Source organism: Salmo salar, chromosome 15, assembly GCF_965601325.2.
Source record: "Salmo salar chromosome 15, fSalSal1, whole genome shotgun sequence".
NCBI classification, from domain to species: Eukaryota; Metazoa; Chordata; class Actinopteri; order Salmoniformes; family Salmonidae; genus Salmo; species Salmo salar.
Genome location: NC_138305.1, coordinates 111,050,001 through 111,058,382, shown reverse-complemented (window position 1 = coordinate 111,058,382; position 8,382 = coordinate 111,050,001). Strand labels below are relative to the sequence as shown.

General features: G+C 41.7%; 1 protein-coding gene across 4 annotated transcripts in view; it reads left to right on the top strand.

Moving 5' to 3' along the window:
• Nucleotides 1-3,970: 3,970 nt before the first annotated feature.
• Nucleotides 3,971-8,382, top strand: part of magixa (MAGI family member, X-linked a) — a 138,729-nt gene continuing 134,317 nt past the window's right edge. For all 4 annotated transcript variants that reach the window (XM_082962275.1, XM_082962274.1, XM_082962273.1 and 1 more), the window contains exon 1: nt 3,971-4,423. The gene's annotated coding sequence lies outside the window, so the exon portion shown is untranslated. The remainder of the gene's footprint in view (nt 4,424-8,382) is intronic.

Sequence of the window (8,382 nt, the reverse complement as noted above, 5' to 3'; positions counted from 1 at the left end):
GTTATGGGACTACCCAAGATAGGGGTATGGGACTACCCAAGATAGGGGACGTTATGAGACTACCCAAGATAGGGGACGTTATGAGACTACCCAAGATAGGGGACGTTATGAGACTACCCAAGATAGGGGACGTTATGAGACTACCCAAGATAGGGGACCTTATGAGACTACCCAAGATAGGGGACGTTATGAGACTACCCAAGATAGGGGACGTTATGGGACTACCCAAGATAGGGGACGTTATGAGACTACCCAAGATAGGGGACGTTATGAGACTACCCAAGATAGGGGACGTTATTAGACTACCCAAGATAGGGGACGTTATTAGACTACCCAAGATAGGGGTATGAGACTACCCAAGATAGGGGACGTTATGAGACTACCCAAGATAGGGGTATGAGAATACCCAAGATAGGGGTATGAGCCTACCCAAGATAGTGGTATGAGACTACCCAAGATAGGGGACGTTATGAGACTACCCAAGATAGGGGACGTTATGAGACTACCCAAGATAGGGGACGTTATGAGACTACCCAAGATAGGGGACGTTATGGGACTACCCAAGATAGGGGACGTTATGAGACTACCCAAGATAGGGGACGTTATGAGACTACCCAAGATAGGGGACGTTATTAGACTACCCAAGATAGGGGACGTTATTAGACTACCCAAGATAGGGGTATGAGACTACCCAAGATAGGGGACGTTATGAGACTACCCAAGATAGGGGACGTTATTAGACTACCCAAGATAGGGGACGTTATTAGACTACCCAAGATAGGGGTATGAGACTACCCAAGATAGGGGACGTTATGAGACTACCCAAGATAGGGGACGTTATGAGACTACCCAAGATAGGGGTATGAGACTACCCAAGATAGGGGACGTTATTGGACTACCCAAGATAGGGGACGTTATGGGACTACCCAAGATAGGGGACGTTATGGGACTACCCAAGATAGGGGTATGAGACTACCCAAGATAGGGGACGTTATGGGACTACCCAAGATAGGGGACGTTATGAGACTACCCAAGATAGGGGTATGAGACTACCCAAGATAGGGGTACGAGACTACCCAAGATAGGGGACGTTATGAGACTACCCAAGATAGGGGACGTTATGAGACTACCCAAGATAGGGGACGTTATGGGACTACCCAAGATAGGGGACGTTATGAGGCTACCCAAGATAGGGGTATGAGACTACCCAAGATAGGGGTACGAGACTACCCAAGATAGGGGACGCTATGAGACTACCCAAGATAGGGGACGTTATGAGACTACCCAAGATAGGGGACGTTATGAGACTACCCAAGATAGGGGTATGAGACTACCCAAGATAGGGGTATGAGACTACCCAAGATAGGGGTATGAGACTACCCAAGATAGGGGACGTTATGAGACTACCCAAGATAGGGGACGTTATGAGACTACCCAAGATAGGGGACGTTATGGGACTACCCAAAGATAGGGGACGTTTTGAGACTACCCAAGATAGGGGACATTATGGGACTACCCAAGATAGGGGACGTTATGAGACTACCCAAGATAGGGGACGTTATGAGACTACCCAAAGATAGGGGACGTTATGAGACTACCCAAGATAGGGGTACGAGACTACCCAAGATAGGGGACGTTATGAGACTACCCAAGATAGGGGACGTTATGAGACTACCCAAGATAGGAGACGTTATGAGACTACCCAAGATAGGGGTATGAGACTACCCAAGATAGTGGTATAAGACTACCCAAGATAGGGGACGTTATGAGACTACCCAAGATAGGGGACGTTATGAGACTACCCAAGATAGGGGACGTTATGAGACTACCCAAGATAGGGGACGTTATGGGACTACCCAAGATAGGGGTATGAGACTACCCAAGATAGGGGACGTTATGAGACTACCCAAGAAAGGGGACGTTATGAGACTACCCAAGATAGGGGACGTTATTAGACTACCCAAGATAGGGGACGTTATTAGACTACCCAAGATAGGGGTATGAGACTACCCAAGATAGGGGTATGAGACTACCCAAGATAGTGGTATGAGACTACCCAAGATAGGGGACGTTATGAGACTACCCAAGATAGGGGTATGAGACTACCCAAGATAGGGGTATGAGACTACCCAAGATAGTGGTATGAGACTACCCAAGATAGGGGACGTTATGAGACTACCCAAGATAGGGGACGTTATGGGACTACCCAAGATAGGGGACGTTATGAGGCTACCCAAGATAGGGGTATGAGACTACCCAAGATAGGGGTACGAGACTACCCAAGATAGGGGACGCTATGAGACTACCCAAGATAGGGGACGTTATGAGACTACCCAAGATAGGGGACGTTATGAGACTACCCAAGATAGGGGTATGAGACTACCCAAGATAGGGGTATGAGACTACCCAAGATAGGGGTATGAGACTACCCAAGATAGGGGACGTTATGAGACTACCCAAGATAGGGGACGTTATGAGACTACCCAAGATAGGGGACGTTATGGGACTACCCAAAGATAGGGGACGTTTTGAGACTACCCAAGATAGGGGACATTATGGGACTACCCAAGATAGGGGACGTTATGAGACTACCCAAGATAGGGGACGTTATGAGACTACCCAAAGATAGGGGACGTTATGAGACTACCCAAGATAGGGGTACGAGACTACCCAAGATAGGGGACGTTATGAGACTACCCAAGATAGGGGACGTTATGAGACTACCCAAGATAGGGGACGTTATGAGACTACCCAAGATAGGGGTATGAGACTACCCAAGATAGTGGTATAAGACTACCCAAGATAGGGGACGTTATGAGACTACCCAAGATAGGGGACGTTATGAGACTACCCAAGATAGGGGACGTTATGAGACTACCCAAGATAGGGGACGTTATGGGACTACCCAAGATAGGGGTATGAGACTACCCAAGATAGGGGACGTTATGAGACTACCCAAGAAAGGGGACGTTATGAGACTACCCAAGATAGGGGACGTTATTAGACTACCCAAGATAGGGGACGTTATTAGACTACCCAAGATAGGGGTATGAGACTACCCAAGATAGGGGTATGAGACTACCCAAGATAGTGGTATGAGACTACCCAAGATAGGGGACGTTATGAGACTACCCAAGATAGGGGTATGAGACTACCCAAGATAGGGGTATGAGACTACCCAAGATAGTGGTATGAGACTACCCAAGATAGGGGACGTTATGAGACTACCCAAGATAGGGGACGTTATGAGACTACCCAAGATAGGGGACGTTATGGGACTACCCAAGATAGGGGACGTTATGAGACTACCCAAGATAGGGGACGTTATGAGACTACCCAAGATAGGGGACGTTATTAGACTACCCAAGATAGGGGACGTTATTAGACTACCCAAGATAGGGGTATGAGACTACCCAAGATAGGGGACGTTATGAGACTACCCAAGATAGGGGACGTTATTAGACTACCCAAGATAGGGGACGTTATTAGACTACCCAAGATAGGGGTATGAGACTACCCAAGATAGGGGACGTTATGAGACTACCCAAGATAGATTGTAAGAAGAGTTTTAGTCTACTTCCAGAGTATTCTCCACTCATTCAGGAGTATAGGCTACTATAGACACAACCACATGACAGACCAGAGTTATCATGACCTGATCAGAGAGAAGTGGTTTTTTTTTAACCTTTTTGCAGTAGAAAACCTCTATAGCACCTGCCTTCCCTGTCATTCAGGAAAAACACTAGTCTCATTCATAATGAAATGAACACAGTAAGGTACTGCATTTCTAGATATACAATGATCAGAACAAATCGATACAGGACGCTATAGCATAGCACACTATCCAATCCTCACCGATTAAAATGAGCCTTCTCTTTCTTTTCACTCTATGTTCCCTCCCCTACGTGCTCGACCTGCTCTCTCTCTCTCTCTCTCTCTCTCTCTCTCCTCTCTCTCTCTCACTCTCCACTCCCCGTTCGTTTCTCTTGATCACCGTCTCCGTATTGCCTTCGCCTATGGGGACAGAGGGAGTAAAAAGAGTGAATGCGCTGTAATTCTGATGTGTGTTCCACCGGTGCCATTCGCCTAATACCGCCCGCAGGCATGGCTACCGCGTCGGACTGTCAGCAGCAGCAGCAGCCGTAGAGACGCTTTCACCGCCGCTCCTTCCGCGGTGCGGTTCCACTCTTTCTTTCAAATCTTACCAGCTATGTTCATTGTCTATCTGCCTGCGCAGTGCAATGGATTTTTTTTTGTACCTATCTAATGTCATAGAGCACAGCCTGCGGTGACTAGTCAGGCAGCAGTACGCGGTACACCAAGGGACTAATAAATAAGACTGGAGTATAAAATTAAATTATATAGCTGGCGTTAGCTGCTACGAGGAAAAACATCGCGGGGAACCGAGGCTGGAATTATGAAGGTATGCCGTTTTTTTGTTGTTGTTATAAGGCTGTTTTGTCTAATTGCCATATGCTAAGTTTCAATTTTCACCATGTATTCAACAATACGCTCTATTCAGAACATGCTGCCATAATGAAACAAGCAAGGAGGTTAGACTATTATGTGGTTCATTTATGTCATCGGCTATTGTGCTCCAATACGCTGCATTTCCCCCGCCGATCAGATTCGCCGTTTACTAGTGCTTTACCCTTATAGATGGACAATGGGTCCCCTATGCCACTAGCTCTTCAGCAGGCTATCCAATTGAACCATCTGGTGCCTTCAACACATCTGGCCAGGGATTACCAAGCATTTATTTACAATTATTGATACCCCCTTTCAACATAAACTCCGCGTTGCAATAGCCTGCAGCCTGCAGCATATGTGGGCATAGTAATATTGTTTGTCTGTTTTGTCCAAAGGCCTGTGATCGTGGATGAACTGCAGTAGGCCTATAGCAGTATAGTGCAGTATAGCAGTATAGTAGTATAGCAGTATAGTAGTACAGAAGTATAGCAGTATAGCAGTATAGCAGTATAGTAGTATAGTAGTACAGCAGTATAGTAGTATAGTAGTATTGCATTATAGCAGTATAGTGCAGTATATCAGTATAGTAGTATAGTAGTACAGCAGTATAGTAGTATAGCAGTATAGCAGTATAGCAGTATAGCAGTATGGTAGTATAGCAGTATAGTAGTATTGCATTATAGCAGTATAGTGCAGTATAGCAGTATAGTAGTATTGCAGTATGGCTGTATGGTAGTATAGTAGCATAGCAGTATAGTAGCATATCAGTATAGTAGTATAGCAGGATAGCAGTATGGTAGTATAGCAATATAGTGCTGTATAGCAGGATAGCAGTACAGCCGTATGTAGTATAGTAGTATAGCAGTATAGTAGTATAGCAGTATGGTAGTATAGCAATATAGTGCTGTATAGCAGGATAGCAGTATAGCAGTATCACAGTATAGCAGTACAGCATTATAGCGTTATAGCAGTATAGCAGTATAGTGCAGCACAGCAGTATAGTAGTATGGTAGTATAGCAGCATATCAGCATAGTAGTACAGCAGATAGCAGTATAGTAATATATCAGCATAGTAGTTTAGTAGTATAGCAGTATATCAGTATAGTGCAGTGTAGCAGTATAGTACAGTATAGCAGTATTGTAGTATAGCAGTATAGTGGTATGTAGTGTAGTAGTATAGTAGTATCGCAGTATAGCAGTACAGCATTATAGCAGCATAGTTCAGTATAGCAGCATAGTTCAGTATAGCAGCATAGTTCAGTATAGCAGCATAGTTCAGTACAGCATTATAGCAGCATAGTTCAGTATAGCAGTATAGCAGCATAGTTCAGTATAGCAGCATAGTTGAGTACAGCATGATAGCAGCATAGTTCAGTATAGCAGCATAGCAGTACAGCATTATAGCAGCATAGTTCAGTATAGCAGCATAGTTCAGTATAGCAGCATAGTTCAGTATAGCAGCATAGTTCAGTACAGCATTATAGCAGCATAGTTCAGTATAGCAGTATAGCAGCATAGTTCAGTATAGCAGCATAGTTGAGTACAGCATGATAGCAGCATAGTTCAGTATAGCAGCATAGCAGTACAGCATTATAGCAGCATAGTTCAGTATAGCAGCATAGTTCAGTACAGCATTATAGCAGCATAGTTCATTATAGCAGTATAGTTCAGTATAGCAGCATAGTTCAGTATAGTTCAGTATAGCAGTATAGCAGTACAGCATTATAGCAGCATAGTTCAGTATAGTTCAGTATAGCAGTACAGCATTATAGCAGTATAGTTCAGTATAGCAGTACAGCATTATAGCAGCATAGTTCAGTATAGTTCAGTATAGCAGTATAGCAGTACAGCATTATAGCAGCATAGTTCAGTATAGTTCAGTATAGCAGTATAGCAGTACAGCATTATAGCAGCATAGTTCAGTATAGCAGTATAGCAGTACAGCATTATAGCAGTATAGTTCAGTATAGCAGTATAGCAGTACAGCATTATAGCAGCATAGTTCAGTATAATTCAGTATAGCAGTATAGCAGTACAGCATTATAGCAGCATAGTTCAGTATAGTTCAGTATAGCAGTATAGCAGTACAGCATTATAGCAGTATAGTTCAGTATAGCAGTATAGCAGTACAGCATTATAGCAGCATAGTTCAGTATAGCAGCATAGTTCAGTATAGCAGTATAGCAGTACAGCATTATAGCAGCATAGTTCAGTATAGTTCAGTATAGCAGTATAGCAGTACAGCATTATAGCAGTATAGTTCAGTATAGCAGTATAGTAGTATATCCGTATATCAGTATATCCGTATATCTGTATATCAGTATAGCAGTATAGTAGTATAGCAGTATATCGACATAGTAGTATAGTAATGCAGTTGTACAGCAGTATAGCAGTATATCTGTACATCAGTATAGTAGTATAGCAGTATAGTGGTATAGTAGTATAACAGTATAGCAGTATAGTGGTATAGTAGTATAACAGTATAGCAGTATTACAATATAGTAGTATAGTAGTATATCATTATAGCGGTATAGCAGTATAGCAGTATAGTAGTATAGCAGTATAGTAGCATAGCAGTATAGTAGTATGTTGGTCTAGCAGTATAGTAGTATAGTAGTATATCAGCATAGTTGTATGGTTGTGTAGTGCTATAGTGGTATAGTAGTATGGCAGTATAGCAGCATAGCAGTATAGTAGTATCGATCGGTATACCAGTATAACAGTGTAGCAGTATAGATCGGTATACCAGTATAACGGTGCAGTAGTATAGTAGTATAGAGCTGTATGACAGTATAACAGTGTATTAGTATAGTAGTATATATCAGTATAGCGGTATAGTAGTATAGATCAGTATAGCGGTATAGTAGTATAGATCAGGATAGCAGCATAGTAGTATAGCAGTATAGTGGTATGGTAGTATCTCAGTGTAGTAGTGTAGTAGTATAGATCACTATAACAGTGTAGCAGTATAGATCAGTAAAACAGTATACAAGTATAACAATACAGTAGTATACTAGTATAGCAGTATAACAGTATATTAGTATATCAGTATAGCGGTATAGCAGTATAGCAGTGTACCAGTACAGTAGTATAGTAGTATAGCAGCATATTTGTATAGTGCTATCGTTGTGTAGTGGTATAGTAGTATAGCGATATAACAATATAGTAGAATAGATCGTTATAACAATATACCAGTGTAGTAGTATAGTAATATAGATCGGTATAACAGTATACCAGTGTAGTAGTATAGTAATATAGATCGGTATAACAGTGTAGTAGTATAGTAGTATATATCAGTATAGCGGTATAGGAGTATAGGTCAGCTTAACCATGTAGTAGTATAGATCAGTATAGTAGTATATATCGGTATAACATTATAGCAGTGTAGTAGTATAGATCAGTATAGTAGTATATATCGGTATAACAGTATAACAGCGTAGTAGTATAATATTATAGATCAGTATAGCAGTATAACAGTGTATCAGTATTGTAGTATAGATCAATATAGCAGTATATCTGTATATCAGTATAGTAGTATAGATTAGTATAGCAGTATATCAGAATATCAGTATAGTAGTATAGATTAGTATAGCACTATAGCAGTATATCAGTATAGTAGTATAGATCAATATTACAGTATATCTGTATATCAGTATAGTAGTATAGATTAGTATAGCAGTATATCAGTATAGTAGTATAGATTAGTATAGCAGTATAGCAGTATAGCAGTATATCAGCATAGTAGTATAGATTAGTATAGCAGTATATCAGTATATCAGTATAGTAGTATAGATTAGTATATGAGTATATCAGTATGGTAGTATAGATTAGTACAGCAGTATATCAGTATATCTGTATAGTAGTATAGATTAGTATAGGAGTATATCAGTATAGTAGTATAGATTAGTATAG